General features: G+C 39.0%; 1 long non-coding RNA gene across 1 annotated transcript; it reads right to left on the minus strand.

The window, feature by feature from the left end:
- Positions 1-233: 233 nt before the first annotated feature.
- Positions 234-15,702, minus strand: LOC115432928 (uncharacterized). The gene is made up of 3 exons (XR_003937271.1): positions 15,496-15,702; positions 9,764-9,765; positions 234-244 (listed from the first exon to the last, which is right to left on the minus strand). It is a non-coding gene; the product is annotated as an uncharacterized LOC115432928 (long non-coding RNA).
- Positions 15,703-24,580: the final 8,878 nt, after the last annotated feature.

Raw genomic sequence — 24,580 nt, forward strand, 5'->3', positions numbered from 1 at the left:
AATTTATTACAGATGTGTAGTTAAAGAGAACCCTGTGGGGAAAAAAAAAATCCAATCTTCCATACTTGTGTTAATGTAAAAGGATGTGAAAATGTGCAGTAACTGACCCCCTTTTTCAGCAATAAGCCTTTGTGTCAACTATTGTTATGATTAGCCCTGAACAATAAGTGGAAGTCATTCCCATTTCTCCAAAAAACAATCATCAATTTAAGGATGTTGGTTGGCTTTGTTACAAATGAGCTTCCTACTTCAGGCATCATTTCTCTTTTTTTTTTTTTTCTTCTTCAACCCTGTCCTGTTCAGCAGTTTGTTTGTTTGTTTATTTATTGTGAATATCACATTCCAAACAAACCACAAAAAGATTTATAGAAAAAGAAAGGAAAACATTCAAAAAGGAGTGGGATGAAGATTAATTTATAATCTCCTACTCTGTTACCCCATCCTTCTACCTACCCTAAATTCCTATGTCCGATCCCATAAGTAACTCAAAAATCCTACACATATCAGACTAAATTCTGACTAAGTAATCTGGCCTCCAATACAGTCGCGGAAAAAATTATTAGACCATCAAAAGTCATCAAAAACAATGGTTATGCAATCCAGTGCTACCTCCTGTGTGTATCATGTGACTAAAACAGACAGAAAAGAAAACATGGAATGCTTTGGCAGTATAATGGCATAGATACTGATGTAAGAACTGAAGCAATTTTGGTTATTATCAAGAAAACATGGAAAATGGCTAGGTATCAGCTCGGAAATTAAACTCTTATGAACTATCTTTGTTGTTATCATTTTACTTGTGCAACCAAATGTACCTTTAGTTGTACCAGGCATTAAAATGAATGAGAAATTGAAGAAAACAAGGATGGTTTAATAATTCTTTCTGCAACTGTAAGTGAACTGGTGCTACGAGTTGCTTGACAGTCTTGATCTAAGAGGGTTTTGAACCTTAGATCAGTTTCCCCTATTGGTTGGATTTAATTCTTTTATTACTGTATTACTTTTATGTACTGTATTACCTGAAGGGAGAACAGGGCAGGGGTTACACACAAACACCGATACAGATTCTAAAATAGAAACAAACAACAGGCAAAAACAGAACAGTAACAACAACAACAAACAGTAACAATAGAAGAAAATCAGTGAATTTAAAGAACAAATAGTCCAATATCACAATAGAGAGTATGCATTTATGCCCCCCCACCCCCGGCCATGCCCCTCTAAAACCAACCTTGCTCGACATGACAGAGTATAGCAGTAAACACAGCGAGACCAGGAAAAATGTGGAATATGAAATTAAATTAAGGACAACTGGACTCCATATAGATCTGTATGAGCTACCAAAGAACAAGTGGTCCACGAACATTGACATGTGGACAGAAATGGCATATCCTGACTTTCAGGATGTAGGGGATTATCACTCTTTTTACATGAAACAAATATACACGGTTTCATCATTACTGACAACCAGGGTCCAAAACTACGCAGAGAATCAGCTGATCCAAAGTTCATTTACAATAGACCGTGTACTGACCCCAGTGAATATATACATGATCTACTGGTACTTTGGGTATTTAAGTATAGTTAATATGAAATACTTTATACAACACAGATACTGCTGCTTTGTACAAGCAGGGTACGACTTTATTCGGGTAAAGTATGATATTTTCCCATGACATTATTGACTCGACATATTATGGCGTTATTCTTGGAATATGATGACTTTAATCTCATAGAAGTATGACATTATTTTCATAAATTATGAGTTTCTTTACAACTACTTTATTCTCATAATATTACGACTTTATACTCGTAGTGACGAGTGTTTTTATTTTCTTATGTGGCTCTAATTCGCTGTTGTAGCTTTGTGCTGGAGTACCCCCATATTTGAAACACTGGGTTAGCCTCAGTTTAAGTTCTTTTACAAATCATGTAGGAGCACAAGGTTCATAATCATACAATGAAGACAAAAACCACGAAAGATGGTAACAAAAGCTTTACTAAGAAGTAATGTTTGCCAAAACAATACGTAATTTAAGGTCTGATTTTACCCAAAAATACAACATAAATTAATGTTACCTGACACGAAATGGAATCCACAAATCCGGGCAACGAAACCTGGATTTGTGGATCCATCTACTTCTCTATTCTTTGGGTTTTGCTAGCCTGTAAAACGATAGCTCCGACTGCTTTTCAAACTTGTTCATACAATCAATCGCACAACAACTCTTCCCCATTTTTATTAAATACTGTTCTTAAGTGTAGACGGTATTGAAGCCAACGCTGCCACTCATCTCCCTCTTTCTGCCAGTCGGTGGGCGTAACAGCGGTGACATCACATGCATACCCTCTATAACCAGGAGCAAACCACAAAAAAAATAAAAAAAGAAGTAAAAATAGCAACCTTGGTGACTTTGAAGTTCAATTACTCAAAGGCAGTGTAACCTGAGAGATGTTGGTTGGCTTTGTTACAAAAGAGCTTCTTACTTCAGACCGCATTTCTATAGGATTAACTTCCTCTAGAACATTGTAGGTTGGCAACGATTGACTAAATGGAAAGGCAAATATCAATCCAGCCTGGCAGTCAAAGATCAGTCAGCATTCAAAGACATGAGTTAAAGGAGGTGAGACATTAGACAGTGTCCTCGATCACAAGTTGCCTTGGTGAGTGAGCGTTGGCTGCCACTGATCTCTTGTCACAGCTTCATGCTCATAATGTACCTGCTGGACTGAATTACTTTCTCACAAGGTTAGTTTTCCACCCACACAACTGTGTACTCCTAAATAAAATGTACTCGCCTGGTTTTTATGAGTGCATGCAGGTTTTGAGACCAGAATAATGAAATATCTCCAAACTAAATAAACACCTGCCTCTCGGGATATTTCATATTCCTTCCTAGAGAAATAGGGCGTTTCAGCCATCTGTCAGTCTCATCCCTACTGGACAGTATCACTTCTTTTCCTCCATTTGGTCAATTTGCATTTCACTGACATCAGCTCTGTTTTTTATCACCTCCACTCCAGGTCTGCCTGTTGGTGTTGCTGTGAATCAACACCCACTAAATAAATTTAAATCATAAAATAAGTGAAATGTAATTGCCTGATAGTATACAGTATGTAGAGCATGAACTTGAATTTCCATTAGCACAACACCCGTGGACACTGGGCTCACTGTAACCACAGAGACGGAGGCGTGCTGCAGTGTCCTTGCATATCTGACATTTTCTTTAATGTTACATGTTGATGGCAGATCTGCACAGACAGCAGACATGGGCGCACGGCACCGCCACACATGGATTGTCAGCGAGCTCATGGCTTGTAGCGCCTGTGGACCAACATCATCACTGGTTATTGCACATGACAGCGGACAAATGTGTGTTTATGGAAGGTGTATAAGCACGGAGCGCATCAAATATTCACACACACTGGATTAAAACTGAGCTAATCATCATCATTTTGTATGCATATGTTGTCATCGCACATACATTTTTAATTCTTTGCTGTTAAGATATTACTTGCTGTTTTGTGTCTAAAATTACTGTTAAAGTAATGGTTTAAAATAAGATAAAACTCCTGTAATTCGCATTTTGTTCATTATATTTTCTCAATATTATTTTATCTTCACAATATAAGCCACCTGTCATACCAACACTGTTCCATCATTTTCTCAGAAGATAAATGACCATGACCTGGTGGCTGATGCGCTGTAAGTTCAGGTTTGTTGGGGGTTTAAATTTTGAGCTTCTCATTTTGAGAAATGTTTGATGAAATGAAACTTGACTGTTACTATGAATTGATAAATTACACAGGTGATTTCAAATGGGGAGGAAAAACAGACACACTCAAGTATGATTGATTGTGCCAAACCACATTTTGACCTGATATTGACTTCAGTAACATTAAACACTTTTTCTGTTTGCAAAGAAAAGTTCATTTCATGTAAATCCTCCCAAATATGTTTTGTTTGTAGTGCCCCCCCCCCCGCCCCTCTCCGTGAGTGTTGCATATTTTACACAGAAATCCACTGAGAAACCCAATAATGTATCCAGAAAAACATTCTATAAATATTAAATGTCTTAAGATAGACAAGATATAAGGCATGCAAATACACAAAACCCAGAATGCAAAACATGGGTTGATGTATGACTCTGTTTTGAACATTTTTACTTGATTTTGACAGCATGTGAACAGTACATTTTTAAAAAGGTGATCCCTATGTTAATGTTTGTTGGCTTTTCCACTTCAGTTAGATTAAACATTCCTACAATGTTTGGATTCAGATTAAATCTGTAAATTTTTTATTTTATTTGTTCACCAGTAGATGGTTTCATATCCCTTTTGTTAGGCAACCATTAATGCTTAACATTACATGCATGTCTTTCAATAGAAATCCATAATATTCTCTTTTATATTCATATATTATATTTATATTTTATTACATATAGTATGTAGCTCATTTTGAATTTTTTATTGTCTTGTTAAATCTAATTAAACAATGAATCGTATCACTGGGGCCCTTGAAATGAGGGCTCAGCAGCACATTCTTTTTCTCCGCCGTATGTGGTGGGAGTTCTCCGTAAGTACCGGGATGTACCTTACTTGTCTCTCAGTACACACTCAGTCCACAATATGTCAGGAATACAGGAGTAAATGTAGCATTCCTGTTTCATTTCCCATCATGCAGCGTGGTACTGCGCTTCCATGATTGTAAGGCAATTGTATTCCAAAATGACTAGTATCTCAGAAAATATTGGTCCTATCAACTTGTTGAGATATTTAATGTGGAGATGAGACTATTCCTCAACTGTAGCTACCAGTTAAAAACATCTCAATTAGTCAAAATTGTGCTGACACAGACACAGACGCTCTGAGACCTTCCAGCATTATGACTCACTTAACATGATGTGACTCAAACTGTAAGCCATTTTACTGAGTTTCTTCTACATTAAATGCTCTGATAAAAATCACATGATGCCTGTTTTGACATTTTATTGCGAAAGGCACAAATGGAAGTCAAAATAAAACTCAACAGTTAATGAAACCAACACACACAAATGAGGGAAGGATTTGTGTTCTCCAGGTTTTTTGAGCCACAAATCCACCTTCGAGTGCACCCATTTAACAGACTTCCCCAGTAAACACCATGTTAAAGTGCTAGGCTGGCCTGAATGAAAAGTAGAGACAAACTGTAGAACTGAGTCAGCAACTGCTGGAAATTCAAACCCACTGAGTTCAAGGGTAGTGGTGTAGTATGGATCAGTTTAACACACCTTAAAGCCATTAAAGTCAGCCTTTAGCTGAGGTATGAACAAAGGGGATTTTTTTCCCTATGATCAAGATTTATAAACGCAGCTGGGCAAATTTGCCAAAGGACCAACTCACATGCTCCTGTTACAGAACTAAAACTTTGTTAAAAGGTCACAGAAGTGTTGTTTGTGTGAACTGTGTGACTTTGCAAAGCTAACTGGGTTTTCCAATACTACTCATTACCTCTAAACCTACGTAAAGTGATACAGAATTCTAAATGTTCAGTCATGCAGCAAAGAAGGTGTATTCATGTACATTTTAACAAACATACACACAAACGTTGCTCTGTTCTACTTCAATGTCCAGAGTAATTACAGCAAAAAAATAGGACCAATGTCCCTGTATCTCACCAGCATGTTCTATCAAGAATGAATACGCTGAATTTGTGAAGTTGTCAGGTTCGTTGCTATGTTAGAGTCCTGTGGTCTTGATGCAGGAGATCAATTTCCCAATAGAAATGGGTGGCACTTTGACTGGAGGACAACTCAACTGATTAAATGAAAGTCCATATTTGACTTCCTATCAGTGCCCGATAGTAACTATATTGATATCTCTAATATATTTCGATGTTATAAGCCATTAAAATGTGGCCCATTATAGGTAACGGCAAATTTTTAATGTTTCAAAATTTGGCACAAAAAAAAAAAAAAAAAATTGACATTTTTCAAAACTGTGACCAAACTTTGTAGACATTGTCCCAAGGAAATGCATGTAAAATCTGAAATTAATCCGACCAGTAGTTTAGTCAGAGTAGATGATGAAGTGCTAACGAAGACGACGCCAGACACGGCTCCTTCACAATAGCTCATGGCCTATTGGCCGGTGAGCTAAAAATACACAGGGCTAATATTTGGTAACTTTGCAGCTGATCTAATCATTCCTTCCAAAAGAATAAACACCAAGCTCAGCACAACAGAGATGAACATGTGAGAATGCAAACTCCAGAACGACATAATGAAACTCAAAAGCAGCAGCAGGCCATAATACATTAGCAATGCAGCACACAACTCACAACATACTGCTATGCAAATTAAGGGATGTGTGAGCAAATAGCCTTGGAATAGAAAAGCTGCAGAGGGCAGTCACAGTGTGAACAAGTGAATCACAGCCCAGCCGCTTTGATATACAGGACTTATGATATGAAGAATATTTCAGCAAATTCAACAAATCCCTTTAAAAAGATCTCAGCTCATCTAAAACTGTCAAAAACAGGGAATGTGATGTTGAGTTTCTATAAAAGTCAAGTGTTGTGCAGAAGCATCCTGTACATATACTATGACGACTAGATGTCATTAAAGAGAACGTATATGGACATTTAGTTGTGAGATAGATAGATAGATAGATAGATAGATAGATAGATAGATAGATAGATAGATAGATAGATAGATAGATAGATAGATAGATAGATAGATAGATAGATAGATAGATAGATAGATAGATAGATAGAAAAGCTTTATTACAGACTCATGGCCCACATTAAAAAGCAAACAGATAAATTTAAAAAAAGCCTCTATACTTTCAAGAGGCAGTCATACCAGTGTGTCCAGAACTGAGATGTGTAACGTACAGCACTATGAATGAATGAATTCATTCCCACTTTATCCTCACTAGGGTCACGGGGGTTGCTTGGACCCTATCCCAGCTACTTATGGGCAAAGGCAAGGTACACCCTGGACATGTCACCAGTTCATCACAGGGCTGAACATATAGAGACAAACAATCACTCTCACACCTATGGGCAATTTAGATTAACTGATTAACCTATCAGTGCATGTCTTTGGATGGTGGGAGGAAGTCGGGGTAGAGAGAACCCACGCAGACACAGGGAGGACATGCAAACTCCACACAAAAAGGTCCCATCCCCATCGACTGGTGTTGGAATCAAACCCAGGACTTTGCTGTGAGGCATGAATACTATCCACTGCACCACTCTGTCGTGTATATGCAATATTTATGCCAAATATTTAAACTCTACACATTGTTATATGCTGCTCACTGTATCAGTCTTTAAAACCTAATATTTCTCCAACAGTGATGAGGACTATTACTGACAAGTGGATGCATACAAATAGTACACTCAAAAGTGAAGAGAATGTGGTTATTTCTTATGTATGTTCATAGTTTCTGTAGAATAAATACTCATAAATACGGTAGCATCATCTAACTGTCAGACACATCCTGTGCCTCTGTATCTGAAGTACCAGCTGTTATAAAACCAGCTGCCTATTTCAAAGCCTCAAACTCGTACAGCTTCGGAATAATCTGGTTTTGTCTGATTCATTTTTCAAGTTCAAGAGTTTTTTAATACCCTGGGTAGAAGCACTGCTGCCAACACTCTGGGGTTAAGTTACTCTTCAAAAGTATTCTACAACTTTGTTAATTACATTCTTTAGCTGTCTTGGTTGCAAACAAAACTACATCAATGGCATTCCTCCGTCAGTCATCATATCACACTTGCACTCGCATCAGATAAACACTTGTTATTGGCCTGCCACAGGCTTAGATGAATGGAAATCTATTTCAGCAGGAGGAGGGTCTGTATCTGCCAAAGCTAATGAAACATAGACCCAGGCTCCTGCAAACCTCGAAACTTTCTGGAGGAAAAGGTGTCAAAAACCACTTACGGCAACAACAACAACTGAGATCATCCAGCAATTTACCACAACATGCCATGCAGCAAGTACATGCACAAGTACTTCAGCCATACCCACTCAGCTACTATGTGAAAGAAAATCACATATTAAATTATACTGTATACTGCACGCACATATCACAGTTTCTACAAGCAGCAAGGAAAACACGATAGTAGTCGCTTTCCATTGACCCTCAAATTGTGCAAATATAACTTGCACATAAAAACTTACCTAATGGAAAAACGACAATTTTGCCAAAAGTCTCATTTCTTCGATTAAAAGTTTTTGCGCTGGAAAGAGGTGTTTTTGTAATGGTATATCACACAAAACTGCAATTGAAAGACCTTTTTTCACAATTAGAGTCAGGTGAATTAAAAAACCGGATGTTGACGGACGTTACAACAAGCAAAGAAGAAGAAGAAACATGTTGCGGTATGTGTGGACACACCAAGAAACCCAATCACTTTTTAATGTAGTATGAGATAGAGGGGTAATATATGTAAATCAACACCATATTTACGTTCGTCGCCATGTTTATGGAATGACTTCTCATGTCATCACATGATAATAAATAAACAAATCATCGCATTTGTGATTTAATGGAAAAACCGACATTACGCACTTCTGTTTTTCGACATTTAGTAAAAATCGGTAATATTTTGCGCAGATGTCCAATGGAAAAGCGAGTTGTGATATTCACATGCAGTATTGTCAAAGTTTACAACTCACCAAAAAAATGACATTAATAGTCAATATCTAAGCTTACACATCAAGTACTAACAATCTTTGGTGAAATGTAGCAGTACTCACCTGAATTTCAGTGAAGAACTAGAAGCACTCGGAGAGCGCAGACCTCCGCCAAGGCTGATCAGTGGCCCCCCGTGGGCCCCCCCACCCCCGATCACCACCAAAATTTAATCATTTCTTCCTTATCCCATTTCCAACAAACCCTGAAAATTTCATCAAAATCTGTCAATAACTTTTTGAGTTATGTTGCACACTAACGGACAGACAAACAAACAGACAGACAGACAAACCCTGGCAAAAACACAACCTCCTTGGCGGAGGTAATAATTAGATGCAAAAACCTGGACAGGAAACTCCAATGACTGGGTGACTTGGTGTTTGAGGCCCATTAAGAGTTTATGCATCAAATAAGACATTAACTTCATAGAGAGGAAATACAATGGGAGGAGGGAACCCTTCTTGATGTGTCACAGACTTGGAGACAGAACACAACAGCTTGAAGGCCAGTGGGCAGGTTGGCTTTAAAATCAGGGAGTCTGAGAATCCACAGCAACAAAGATAAAGTCCAAAATCAGGGTTCAACATAAAGAAACACAAGGAGAAAACAGGCGCGCTAGCTGAAGAGGAGTGGCTGGTGTGTATGCTGAGACTGATGGGAAGTAGGTGTGTCTGTCAGGTGAATGTGATTATTGGAGGGAAAACTGCAGGTAGGAAGGAGTGGCAGAATTAGAGGGAATGAAGGAGGGTCAGAGAGGGGAGGGAAGGGAAGGCTGAACAGTTGCAGCCAGGTGGAGTTTGAGATCTGGAGTAAAGTGCAGTTTTTGCTGCAAATTAACAGGTTTATGTCCTGTCTCGTCAGATGTGCTAATTATGTTAATGTTTAGTGTTTCATGTCTCGTGTTTGGTTTTCAGTGTTTTGTCTTTTTTTCATTTGTCACTTTATGTTAAGTTAGAGTTTCACATTTTGTGCTGTCTTGCACGTCCTGTTTTATTTTGTACACATCTCTTCCCTCTTGTTTCAGACCCTGACTTCTTCCCTTTGTGTGTTTTCCTGCCAGTGTGACTGTTAGCCCCACTCCTGATTGTTGTCACCTGTGTTCCCCTACCTCATGTATAAATAGTCCTGTCTCCCTTTGTCTTGTGCCAGTTTGTCTGATTCTGTCATTGGTTTCATGTCAAGCTGTCTACCAGGTTTTTCCACGTTTGTCAAAATTTATGCTTCAAGTTTTTCTCTTTTGTTCATCATAGAGAATTGATTGTAGTTTTTTTTTTTTTTTTTTTTTTTTACATCCTCCTTGTGAGCACCTTTTGTTAACCATTTTTTCATTATTAAAATACTTTTGTTTAAATCTTCAGTTTTTTGTGAGTTGTGCATTTGAGTCCACCTTTTGTGTGTCAAGGAGTTCCAGACAGACAGCCTAACTATAGTTGGGGATGATAAAGTACACTATACTAACAATGCTGTCAAATGATTTTGTTTTGAAAATGTTTGACAGGGTTTAATAGTTCCATTTCTGATTCATAAGGGATGTGCATTTCCATTGTTAAGCCAATGTGACATGCATCCTAATGCATTGCCAACAATCTAATACATGCAAACTAATTACATCTGTGAAATAACATAACTCACCCCTATTGACGCAGTACAATTTGAAACTATGATATTGATTCAACACAATGTCAACTGAGATGATTTAGCGTAACATGATGCAAAACAATATGACGCAGTGCAATTTCCTGGTTCTCATCAGAGCAGTATGGTAGTGCAGTAGTCAGCACTATGGCCTGACAGCACCCTGTCTATTTATAACGTCTAAAAAACAGGCCCTTTAACAAACTTAATAGGTCAAAAACATCTGTGGCCAAAGACAAGATAAAACAAAACAAACCCAGGCCTGGATGTAGCCTTAAATCAGTCCTTTCGTGATGTGTGACTTTCAGCTTTCATTACACACATAAGTCTTGGTGGTGGGCTAAAGGTTGACTTCCATGCCCACGAGGCTTACTGGGAATTGTTCACTCACAGCAGAGGAGATGAGAGATGTGCTGGAGAAACAGTTTAGAGAGAAAGAGTCAATCTCCCTGTGAATATTAAATTACTCAGCATATATTATTGATTGCATTTCTTGAAAATAAATATTGTTTCTGCAAATAGTTGTTGCTATAATGACATTGTATTAGAACTGATGCATCTCACTTCATTCCTAGACATGATTTTTATTAAATATAATCACATCTTGAACTTCTGTCACTCCAACACACGGGATTATCATTTTAATGCCTGTGATCAGTTAAATGAAATGTAGTGTTCATGCTTTTCCAGGAATTTACAATGTCATCACACATTGTCATGGTTCAAGTAGGCCCAGGTAAGTGTAAAATCAACAGAACAAACAAGATGCATTTCACTTCAAAAATGAAATAAAATAAGGTCATATCTGAGAGCCAAACAACAGCATGTGCACCACTGTTAAAGATAATAAAATCACAGTGATATGAACAGACAGATCAATTGGAAACGCTACAAATTGTAGGACGGATACCTTTTGTATTTTTGGGTCCATTGGCCTGTTCACAGTGTTTCATCTCATCTTACTTGAAAAATGAGCAGCAGTCAAGCTTGCAAATTGTCTAATAAAATCAACCAACGGCAAACCTCCTTCTTCACTTTCTATGCCTGCTGTAACACTTATGAGAAAAAATACCAAAAATCTTGTTGCACTTTTCACAGAAGTTTAAAGAGCACAGAAAAAAGCGTACATGTCTAATAAATGAGATACTCATTAGTGGTGGTGAGGCCTCGAGGGAGATTTCTTTTACCCAACAACACATGATGGTGAAATGATGGAGTGCCACCAAGAGAAAAACAAGAAAATAAAGAGAATAGACTATATGGAATAATTTAATACATCATGGAACAAAAGTAAAAATGTAGGATGTAAATGTAGGTCAGTCATTGTGATTCTTTAGGTTACAAGGCCTTGCTGGTCCTAATGACCCCCTGCTGCTCAACAGTATATTAGATATAATTTGACCACATGAGACAAGTCCACACATCCCATATACTTAGATACTTTGGCGTGCATTAAATGACCAGTTTTCTGTATTAAGGAGTAATTTTACCCCCTTTTTAAGTCTAACTCCACCCACTGTATGATACTGTAAGTCAGAAACAGGCCAAGACTGTGGTGATCGGTGTCTGATCTGATCGATACTTTGGAGGCACCAGATTGGAACCAGTTAAAGCTGCGGGAGACTTTCGTGACCAATTTTTCATCAAATCTGTAAAACCTCAGTCATAGCCTAAGTATCACGAATCTGTAAGTCTGTCATTACTCACCTGAATCTCTTACATTGCGGTGAACAATTTCGAAGTGCCATCCACCATAAACAAACCATGTGTTTACAACCAGAATCGGGAGGTAACTCAGGCATCTTTGGAATTTTGTTGCGACATGCATTGTGGGAAATGGAGGTTCGTGCAGCCACCTGGCAGCAGCAGCTGCTACAGACACGATGCGGAAATGGCAGGAACTCCCTTCCCTCTATGCATATTCCTCCAGCCGTTTCCGCATTTCAGCCGTTTCCATGTCGTGTTTGTCGCAGCCATATAATATCATATGGCTGCACTGCCCCTGCTGCTGCTAGGTAGCTGCGCAAACTTCAGTTTCCCACAATGCACGTTGCAACAAAATTCCGAAGATGCCTGAGTTACCTCTCGGCTCTGTAAACAAATGGATTGTTTGTGGTGGATGGCACTTCGAAATTGTTCACCGCGATGTAAGAGATTCAGGTGAATAATCACAGGAAGACGTACAGATTCGTGATACTGAGGATATGACTGAGGTTTTACAGATTTGATGAAAAATGTGTGTTTCGTTCATTCTTGTTGTGATTTTTCATTTTCAACTTGTGCTTGTTTTGTTTAATGCATCTGCTTATTATTGTCCAAATCGGCCCATTACAACATTTAATTCATCAAAGTCAACCCACCCAACATATTTGAATTGTTAAAATAAAAGTCACAAAATATTTGAATCCAAACTGGTGTTGCGTTTTCATTGCCTCTGAATGTAGCACCAGGTTTTTTTTTGGTGGAAAAGGGGAATAAATGTCCAGATGGAGATGTAAGAGTCAGGAACTCTATGACTCTGAAATCACAAGACACCTATGTAGAACCATATGAGGTTCTGAAAGGGTTCTGTGTTTTTGTGTACTGGTTTTACCACTTAAGAAACGCTTGCCTAAAAAAAAAAAAAAAAAAAATCAATATCCATTTAAGTGTTCACTATATTTAGAATATTTTTCACTGCTTTGTCTTGCGTCATGCAATCTTTTCCCATGGGCAACTGCAGCCCTGAACCCTCTTAAACCTTCCAGACTTCAGTGACAGGAAGAGCAGTCCACCAGCTTGTGCTGTTTTGTCATTGTCGTGCTGTAATACATAATTTTGCATTCAAACCGACAAATTCACTGATCAAAGCAGCAGTTTTAGGAGACAAAAACGCTTCCCTAAATAAAATGACAACATTATTTCAATTCAACCCATTGAAAAACAAGCTTTGACTGAAGAAAAGGTGGACTCAACACTTCTGACTAGTTAAACTAATGTTAGCTTTATTTACAAGGTGGGAAGCAGTGAGAGGATTTTAAAATGGCAAGTGTCAAATTTTACTTGTGTATCTGTATTATTATTACCCTACACTAAATTAATAATGCAATCTAATGTTTCATTGCAATTACATTATATAATTGAATTTAAGGCCTAAACTGTTTTCAATGCCTAGTATTATTTTACATTTTTGAGGCTCACAAAATTTCTAATGCAATGACGTGAACATGGCCCCCAGATTTCTTTCAGAGCCTGGAGAGTGGATTACTGCAGTCACAAATCTTCAGCATGCATGGCAGCATTATGATAGTACCTGTCACAAAGGAGTATGCCCATAACCTTGATACAGTCTGTTGATAAAGGAAAAATCTTTAAAAATCTTCTTGTGTTGCAAGATGTAAAATGATGTCTCTGTGTCCAGTGACAGACTGTATAACATTTGCATTATACATGACAGTAAAGGCTGTGGAATAGTGTTATTTCTGGATATTGAAAAATCCATAGAAACAGATGATGCATGAAGTGTACTTCTGCTTGTATTCACTTTCACTGACACGAGGCTTCTATTTAAAGCCACAAGTGAACACAAATACACACCTGTAGGAATGGTCACCAGTATTATCACCATCACCAAAATAGAAGCACTGTGCTGAAATCATAGCTGTGAAAAAAGTAAACTTAAAACAGGGTACATTGTTATGTAATCTTACCACTATGTAATTTTACTAGTGTAACTACACTTCTCTGTTGCAAAAGTATCACCACTGATTTCTAAATAAAAGAGTTTTTGGATAGTTAAGCACGTAAACGTCCGTGAAATCTACATGTTGAGCTTTCTGAAGTAAAACAAAGGATGAGTAACACCACCAGAGGAGAGCAAAACACCAGCTCAAAGAAATATTTACAATACATACTGTATGTATGGGAAATTATGGGAGATGTGAGGAAATTAAGTTATGTTGTACTGTAAACTATTTGAAAAGAAAGTGTATTATGGTGTGCATCTGGTGGTACCAATAAAGGGGATTATGTTCCTTATGGGAATGCTTATGAGAGGACCTATTTGTGGCTGATGTGTCATTTGTATCATGTTGTCATGGGAACCAAACCAAAATTGTTTTATGAGAGTACAACAACTTTGACCTCTGGTCACCAAAATATAATCTGTTCCTCACTCCAACTCAACTCTGAGAGTTGAGAATTTTCCCCAGAGATGTGGACTTGGGTCACATGAATTGGACTCGAGTCATTCATTTGATGACTTTAGACCCGACTTGACAAAATGTAAAAAGACCTGCAACTTGACTTGGACTTGAACACCAATGACTTGTGACTTCACTCAGACTTCAGCCTTAGGACTTGAAAATACTTGATACATTACCCAAAACTTTAAGATTAAAAAGTGTGTCATTTAGAAAGTGTACTAAACAAGTCATTTCATACCTCCCTCACTGAGTGACACAGTCCACCACTCTCCCTCACTGCCTTGGTGTCCTTGTGTGACCTGTCGGCAGCCAATCAAACTAATCAAGGAGGAACGATGGTAACAGTAAACTGCAAAAAATCACTGCAAAAATGTTACCAAAGGTAGTTTCTACACAAACCTTTATTATTATTAATTGAAATGTTGATAATGTTGATAGTGAATGTTTCTCTCTCTCTCTCTCTCTCTCTCTCTCTCTCTCTCACACACACACACACACACCCACACACACACACACACACACACACACACACAATGAGACTAGGACTGGATATAAACCTGGAATTGTACTTATTCTAGTGGTTTGAAAAATTAAATGTCAGCACTTCTACCAATGAGTTAACTTTTCCACATTTTATCATGTTTATTCTGCAAAGAAAGTTTAAAGAAAGAATATTGTTGCAGATGCATTAAATGGAAGTTGCTAACAGTACAATATGGAAGTATCAGAACTCTTTTTGTACATTTTGTACATATTGTCAGTCCACTTATTTTATCAAACATGTTTTGATAAATAAATGCAAATTTAAAAAGTGTATATAATCTGTCATCTAAATGTAATATATTAATAAGTGCGTGTGAGACCCATGACACTCTTGAGAATGAAGCACAGCTTTTTTTAGTGCAAAGTCCAGATCTAGCCATTGAGCGGTCAAACTCAGCGTGCTAACATGGCTAATGCTTGAAGACCAGATATCTCTTGTGAAATTAACTTGATGTTTATGAACAACACTGTCTAACTCGAGGAGGCAAACATCTGAGAAATACTTGCGATTGGGCATGGCAAAGCGTGGCTCGAGGAACTCCACAAGTTCTCTGAATCCAGCATCTTGCATGATGGAAAATGGCTGGTGATCCAGTGCGATGCACTCAATGATTTTTTGACTGATCACTTTCGCTCTCGGGTGTTCCTTGTTGTATTTCTGTTTTTTCTCTGTTGACTCTTTGAGCGATAGTTGTGGTTTTTTTTTTCAGTGTCATTTCCTAGTTGTTTTGCATTACTTGCTGCACAATTGCTGCATGTACCTCTGAATGGTTCTTGAGATGAGAGATTAAATTTGAGGTGTGGAAGGACGAAGTCTTGGTCCCCTTGCATGACAAGCACCTTGCATTCATTGCAAATAGCAAATTTTGTATCCACAGGTCAAACTTAAAAAAAATTCCAGACCACAGACATTTTGTGTAGCAGCAAGCCAGCAAGTTTGTAGCCATACACTGTGGTTGTTGTTTTGCCTCCCGGTGTGGTTTGATGAGGTCATTAATCGCATACCAGTAAACGTTTCAGGACCCCACAAGCGTTTACTCCATTCTCCAGCCATTATGTTATTGGGTTTTCATTATTTCAGGAAAAAACGATAACGATATGTATAGATATTACATACAGTCGTCCTCAAAATTATTCATACCCCTGCCATTTTTTTGTAACTTTTTGTTTTTGTGATGAAATGAATGAGTTTTGTCAAGTTTGTTTGTGACTTATTTGTGATACACAAGTGAGGAAATAAGAACAAATGATACTTGGAGAAATACTTTATTTCAGGAGTATTTTATTAGAGGATTTCCAAAAAATGCCACGTTCAAAATTATTCATACCCTAGGTTTACTAAGTCCAGTGTCTTTTCTTAATAGTAAGTAGAATAGCCTTTGTTCTTGATAATGGTTCCTGTAAGTGTCCACAGGTTCTCTTCTGTCTCCTGTGGGGTTTTGGTCCACTCTTCCAGGACCAAAGCCTCTAGCTGGGTCCGGTTGGATGGTTTCCTACCCATCACGCTAGTCTTTGGCTCCCTCCACAGATTCTCCATATGATTTAGGTCAGACATTTGACTGGGTCATGTCCTTGAACCACTACTGCACTACCTTGATGGTATGCTTGGGGTCAGTGTCCTGCTGGGACGTCCAGTCAGGACCAATCTAGAGTTTCTCAGCAGACACTTCCACATTGTCATCCAGGATGTTGATATAATCCTCCTTTTTCATGATGCCCTGTATCTTGATGAGGTTCTCGGTGCCACTAGCAGAAAAGCAACCCCATAGCATTATGTTGCCACCACCATGCTTGATGGTTGAGGCTGTGTTCAGCTTGCGTTCTTCTCCTTGCTTCCTTCAGATGCAGTCAACATCCATGTGGCCAAACAACTCTATCTTTGTTTCATCAAATCACTGGATTGATGACCAAAAGCTTGGATCTTGGTTAAGAAGAGCTCTAGGAAATGCCAGATGATCCTCCTGATGTTTCATCCTGAGTCATGCTATCTTCCTGTGTCTGCATCCATGGAGAACTCCTTTGTGCAATACTGGCTGGATGGTTGTCTGTGATACCTTCATACTTCGGTTATTTTGGTGGCAACATAATGCTATGGTTATAACCTATAATGCTGGGATGCTTCTCTGCTAGTGGCACTGGAAACCTCATGAAGTTACAAGGCATCATGAATTTAACATAATTATATCAACGTCCTGGATGACAGCGTGAAAGTGCTGAGAAACTCTAGACTGGTCCTGATTGGATGTCCCAGCAGGACACTGACCCCAAGCATACCACCAAGGTAGTGCAGTAGTGGTTCAAGGACATGACCCAGTCAAAGTCCTAACCTAAATCATTTAGAGGATCTGTGGAGGGAGCTAAAGACCAGAGTGATGGGTAAGAGACCATCCAACCGGACCCAGTTGGAGGCTTTGGTCCAGGAAGAGTGGACCAAAACCCCACAGGAGACAGAAGAGAACCTGTGGACACTTACAGGAACCATTATCAAGAAAAAAGGCTACTCTATTGACTATTAAGAAAAGACTTTGGACTTAATAAACCTAGGGTATGAATAATTTTGAACATGGCGTTTTTTAGAAATCCTCTAATAAAATACTCCTGAAATAAAATATTTCTCCAAGTATCATTTGTTCTTATTTCCTCACTTGTGTATCACATATAAGTCACAAACAAACTTGACAAAACTCATTCATTTCATCACAAAAACAAAAAGTTACGAAAAATGGCAGGGGTATGAATAATTTTGAGGACGACTGTAATTATGCTAATATCGGGTTGATATAATCAGCTGGCCGATATTATCGGACATCCCTCCATATTATTACTATTGAAAACACTCAAAAGACTTGAAACTCAAAGTTTAGGACTTGGGACTTGACTTGAAACTTATCAGCCTTGACTCAGGACTTGAGGACAAAGACTTGAGACTTACTTGTGACTTGCAAAACACTGACTTGCTCCCACCTCTGGTTTTCTCTGGAGCATTCCTGAGATGTTAGGCACAAATGAATGGAAAGACAGGAGGTGACAACAACCTTTATCCTTCGAGCAAGATCAAAATAATTCAGTTTATCCTTGAGTCCAAGTGAAACTTTGTGCCAAATTGTGTTACATTCCATCAAGTAAGCCCTGAGATTTTGTGTTTTAAACATAAAGTGGATTAGATTAATGGATTGACACACCCTCTGAAAGAAACACACAAATAACTAATTTTTTAAAATTATTTTTTAATTATTTACTCAACAGTTTTTCACATTTATGTACAGGGACAGACATACTAAGAAAGATCTCCACTGACAAAACAAGACAACAACTTAAAACAAAATAAAACCTTTTTAATCACTAATTAAATGAAAAGAGAAAAATTAAAACAGACCAAAATAACACAAAAACAAGCTGCATAATTGAGTTGTACTTGCATGTGTGTTCATGTTCAGAGGTGTGTGTATTGCAGTCATTGTATACTGTGTAAAGAATTAATATAAATGGGGTGTGGAGGGAGGCTGACAGTTGTGTGTATGTGTGTGTGAGTGTGTGTGTAATGAGTTATTGAAGATGGAGTAGTCTATCTGTTAGCCTGTTTTAGGCAAAGAGAAAAAGAGCGACCTTCATTGTCCCTGATACATCACTGAGTGGTTTGGTCGATAAGGTAAGCCCGTGCCCTGTGGAGCTGAGGCTTTTTAGAGGACACAACAGGAGCGCCGTCTATGGTCTCATGGTGGTGAGGTCATTTCCATTGTCGGAGTGGTGATTAGGTCACTTCCAGATTGCTTTCACACTGCAACGTTCCGTACTGGAATTCACTCAGTCCATACCCAGGACTACCTTCTCAGCTGGACTCAGGTACGGTACCCGTGCATGGAACGTTTGCGTTCACATTCATAAAATTAAGTGGACTCTGGGGTCCAATGTAGTCAGATATGGACTCGGATACCCAGTGTGAAAACGCCCTTAGTGTTGTGCTCCAGTTGTATTGCTAACATGTGTCCTAGGATGCTAAGCTGAGGGGATATGGGGATGTGGCTGTTAAAGATGTGGGGTATGTGATGAATGATTTGAACCCAGTGGGCCGGATCTACTTAAGCTTTGCATGTATTAAAACATGTGCAAACTCACTGCACATGCAAAAAAATGTACAAACTGATTTACTAACAGTGTGTATTAAGGGTTTTGTCTTTCAAAGGTGCAAAATAGCACGTCTGCATCCACTTAATACGTTTGCCACAATGAATATGCAATATGGAGCATTTACACACAATTGTGCATGTGCTGGGAGGAGAAAATGTAAATATATTAATTTAGCACACACAAAGTGGTTTATCAAACCTGAAAGCAATTTTGCTCATAGAGACTGCATCTATATGTAGCACATCAAAGGAAGGAGCAAACGGTTTGTATGCGTAATTGCGCACACATGGAAGTGGTTGAAACAATGAAACAAGATGCAGAGAATGCATTTTTCACCCTCATGTGAACATTCTTGGAATGATGTAAGAAAAACTAATTGAGACTATGCCCCCCCCCAACACACACACATCCTTTAAGGAACACTTTTCCACATGATCTGATGATTATGATTAAAATCGCACCAACATTAGGCTACTGTGTGATGAAAGTATGTGCGCCTGACAGTCATTCGATCCATCAACCCCCACACCCCCCCACCTCTAAAATGAAAAATAAATGAATGAATGAGTCATGCAGTACCTTCTATGACAAAACTCCTCCAACATTATATTTCCATGTGTCTGGATCATTCAGCACACTGTTCCCATTAGTGCTGGTGTATCCCAGAGCAGTTTTTCCAGTGTGTTCTCACCAATAGTGCTTGCAAAATCCTCATTTAAATAGGGCGGTCTCCAAGATTTTGCACCTGTTGACACTTGCATAAGCAATCTTAGCAAATTACTCGCAAACCGTGGTTCAACCCCAAATGCAAAATACTAGATTGTGCTCACAAATTAGTACATGTAAATTGGGACCTTAGTAGATCCGGCCCAGAATTACATAAAGGTGTGGGAGACTTTCGTGACCAATTTTTCATCAAATCTGTAAACCTCAGTCATAGCCTAAGTATCAAGAATCTGTAAGTCTTTCTGTGATTACTCACCTGAATCTCTTCCCTCACGGTGAACAGTTTCGAAGTGCCATCCACCATAAACAAACCATGTGTTTACAAACAGAGCCGGGAGGTCACTTGGGCATCTTCGGAATTTTGTCGCAACGTGCATTGCGGGAAACAGAGGTTCATGTAGCTGCTTAACAGCGGCAGCTGCTACAGACACGACAAAGAAGCGGCAGGAGCTCCCTTCCGTCTATGCATATTCCTCCAGCCGTCTCCGCATCGAGTTTGTTTCATCCACCATATAATATCATATGGATACGCTGCTGCTGCAGGTGGCTGCGCGAACTTCTGTTTCCCACATTGCACCGGACAAAATTCTGAAGATACCCGAGTTACCTCCTAGCTCTGTTTGTAAACACATGGTTTGTTTATTGTGGATGGCACTTCAAAATTGTTCCCCGTGAGGGAAGAGATTCAGGTGAGTAATCACAGAAAGACTTACAGATTCATGATACTTAGGCTATGACTGAGGTTTACAGATTTGATGAAAAATTGGTCACGAAAGTCTCCCGCACCTTTAACAAGAGTACAGTGTCAGAGTGCATGTAGATGTCTGTGCTATTCTGTGTGCAGTGTGTACATTGATCTGAAGTGATGAAACCCATCTTATGTAGTGTCTCACCCGTGTAGTGATATTTGGGAATGATCTTGAATTGAATGAGCTGTAAGTTTAGGATTTTACAGTGAATAAAGGTGTTCTTGCAGATCTGACTCCAGAAGTCTGCATTAGGTTTGACAGAGTGATCCTGTTCCCACTTTGCAAGCAGGAGGGAGGTTGATGATTCTGTGCTATTTGAAAATGTGTATATTTTGGAAAATCATTTATGGAGTCCATGGATGTTCAAAAAGTCTTGCATTATGTGATTTTGATTTTCATCATTGGATGTACTGTTCAATTTTGGGAGAATAGTGGACTTCAGTTGGAGGTATTGACTGTTCCCAATATCGAACTTCTTTATCAGGTGTTCTAGATATTATTAAGTATTATTTTTAAATTCTGAGTGATATGGTGAAGGTGAGTAATGCCTTTTTCCTTTCATAGTGATGAGTGTAGAGGTTTGCTGTTTATTGTGAAGTCAGGGTTGTTCCAGTTTGGAGAACAGGGAGGTGGTGTAACTGTGGAGCTTCTAAAGTGGAAGGTGTTCCACCAAGCTGACAGAGTTGAGCCTATGGCAATGTTTTGAAAGCAGATGTTATGTTTGATTGAGCAACTGATGAATGGGAGATCTGATAAATTTAAATTGTTGAATAGAGCTTGTTCTGTTTCTATCCAGCGTGTGTCTAGGTCAGAGGTAGGCCTGCACTAAGAACTCATCAGGAAAACCTTTAGTGTCTTACTAAACCTATAAAATGCACTGCTTCACACGTGTAAAATGCTTGAGGGCTTTGTTCATGACAGGTGTTGATACTGTTTAGCTGCTTGAATTTTTCTCCTGAACTGGGCCTTACCCTTCCACCCTACCAAGATATGTCAAGATACACCGCCGCCCTTTCAAACTCACTCTTGGCAAGGCTGACAGGGGTGTGTGTGTGTGTGTGTGTGTGAAGTAGCAGAACACAGTCTGGATGCATTCCAGAATCAGAAGACCATGTCAACAGACCACATCACCTAAAGGGACTGCAAACCCCCTCCAGATTCCCACGACTTTGGTCATGAGCCTGCAGAATGGTGATGGGGTGTTAAGCAGCCTGACAGTTACAACTACATTGGAGTACAACACATTTGGCATCATAAATGAAATTTCATTCACACACTTTAATAATGGGACCAGTCAGTACCCTTTTAGTAAATTAAAATTTCCAGTGTACTTGGCATAGCCCACCTGGTCAATACAATCCTGCTTATGAATGAGTGGAAAAGCCTCTGGTGTAGACACTGCATTCACCTTGAAGAAGAAGTTTGTGCAGAAACTGGGGGTGTCAACTTATTTAGGGACTATATGGCAAAGTGAGGCCTAATTTGATGATGAGGGCTTGGCAATACCATGATTTATCTGTGGGTAAGGCTCAGTATCTAGGTACAGTGGCACCTTGCAATACGAGTTTATTTTGTTCCATGACAGGTCGTTTTGGAATTTACTGATTTAACAAATCAGTATTCCCCATTGAAATGAATTGAAATGTAAATCAATTCCAGCCCCCAAAATCCTACGTAAAATCATTTTTTAAGAGTTTTTAAAACAGAAAAAGTGCAGGTAGAAAGAAAACAATCGTAATGACAAATAAACTGGTTTTATGAATGTATTTATATTAATGGGGCAGATTTCTATAGCCAAAGCACTTTACATCATTGATCCATTATTCACTCACACTCTGGTGGTGGCAGGTTACATTTGTAGCCACAGCTGCACCAGTGGCAGGCTGATAATTCACACCGACCACCACCAATGACAGTGTGAATGACACTGGAGGCAAGGTGGGTTAAGTGTCTTGCCCAAGGACACAATGGCACAAGGACAGAGCAGGATTTGAACCCTTTGGTTATAGGACAACCCGCTCTACCTCCTGAGCCACAGCCACCTTAACAGAGAAGAGGAGAATCTCCTTCCAGTAAAATGTCAGGTAGACAAATTTCTGGCATTTTCTCTCTCTTCACTTAATTTGAGCTTTCTGGCCTCACTTTCATCATTGTCCGCACCTGCAGGTCATTTCTTTAAACCTATCAAGAGAATTCTGCTTTGATCTGGCTTTCAAAATGTTACAAAAATGCACCAGACCATTGCCATTAAGCAGAGGCTGCACCTACTGGGAGGAGTACATACTTGTACAGCAGATTTCCACAAAAATTCTCAAGAGCCGTGGATCATAAAGTGAATTTCTCATACTCTTTACTGCGAGATTCTACTCCATTTATGTTACCCAAGAGTAACCCAACAGAATATCTATTTACTTGGGGGAGCATTCCCCTCATCTATAATTTTTACTCAATGGGACAGGTCTGAGCAAGAAGGGAAAAAAAAGCTTTACTGAGTTCACTTAACACTGTTGGCTTCAACTCTGACAGATGACCCAGCAACACATGCAATTACACTTTAACCTTACATCATAATCGAATCAAGATAAGGCAGTCCACCTTGTATCTGGGATGACATGGATTGAGGGCTGGAAACCACAGACCCCACATAACTTGCTGGACACAAATGGTGTTGAGGCAGCACAGCTTCAGCAACAGATGGACCAGACATCCCTGTGTCCAAATTCATGTCGGCTCATTATGAGCCGACATGAAGACAGACTCACGGAACTTAACTGATCTGTTTTCCAATTAAACTGTCCCCATGATGACTCCTTTTCTTAATCGACAAAAGAATTGTGCATAAAACATTGTGATTGTCTTACTCGTCTGTAGGAATCACCTGATCTAATGGAGTTCTCAGAGAAGGATCAGCTTATTGTTCAACTCTTACGTCATTCCGTGAAACAGACAGAGGGAAATCAGACAGGGAAACACAGATCTCTGATGCATCACACTTACACTTTTCAGGACTGCTTTAGTTGCAGCTTCCCCAATGAGTAACATAATTTCCTAAATTGGTAGCACCAGATGCATACTATAATCCACTTCTCCCCTAAATAGATTACAATACAGCATAACGTTGTGGAAGTGAACTTGGACAACTTTCATGCCTTTTTTTAAAACAGGAACAGAACACCCAGTGTCACTCTACTGAAAAACGCTGTATCTTAACTGGCACTTTGTCCTCAGTTCCTATCAGAGAAACAAACCCATCTGTCACAGAAAGTAAAAAGGAACTTTGTTCACCAGGCAAAGATTTTTTTGTCATCATAGTATTTTCTACATCCACAGTCAACTTTGGCATAGATGGAGCTAGACAAGCACCTTTAGGATAAACCACAGCTCTGTTCAACTTAGACTATAACAGGAGTATAAGACTATGACATATAACCTTCCTGCCAGTGGTCTTTATATGACAGAGGCTACAATCTGAACTATGCAAAGTATGATCGTTCACCTCAGACCTACCTCAATGACTCTAAACTTCCTCCCTAAACTAACCATTGCAAATGCACAAATCCCCAAAGCTATGTGTGAAATAGCATAGCATTTTTAAACTGCTCCCAAAGAGTGAGGTCACACAGCCTTTCAAAACTGTTCAATTTAATGTGGAACTCCAGTGCATAAAATAAGCTACTGGATCACAAGCAAACTCAAGGTGTCTCTGCTTCACATCTTTCTTGCATGCCCAAAGTTATTGGCAATAAGCCTTGGGGACAGTTTATAAGCTTTTAGCTCTGCTTACTTGAAAACTGCATATATTGTCTGTGGCAGACAATGATGAATGGACTTCCTGTGCTTTACAAAGGGAACATGTCTATGACTTTCCCCCATCGTCTCTAACTTTAACAATTGCTCAAAGCTCAAATACTCATGAAAACAAGTCTGTAC

This window comes from Sphaeramia orbicularis, chromosome 14, assembly GCF_902148855.1.
Source record: "Sphaeramia orbicularis chromosome 14, fSphaOr1.1, whole genome shotgun sequence".
NCBI classification, from domain to species: Eukaryota; Metazoa; Chordata; class Actinopteri; order Kurtiformes; family Apogonidae; genus Sphaeramia; species Sphaeramia orbicularis.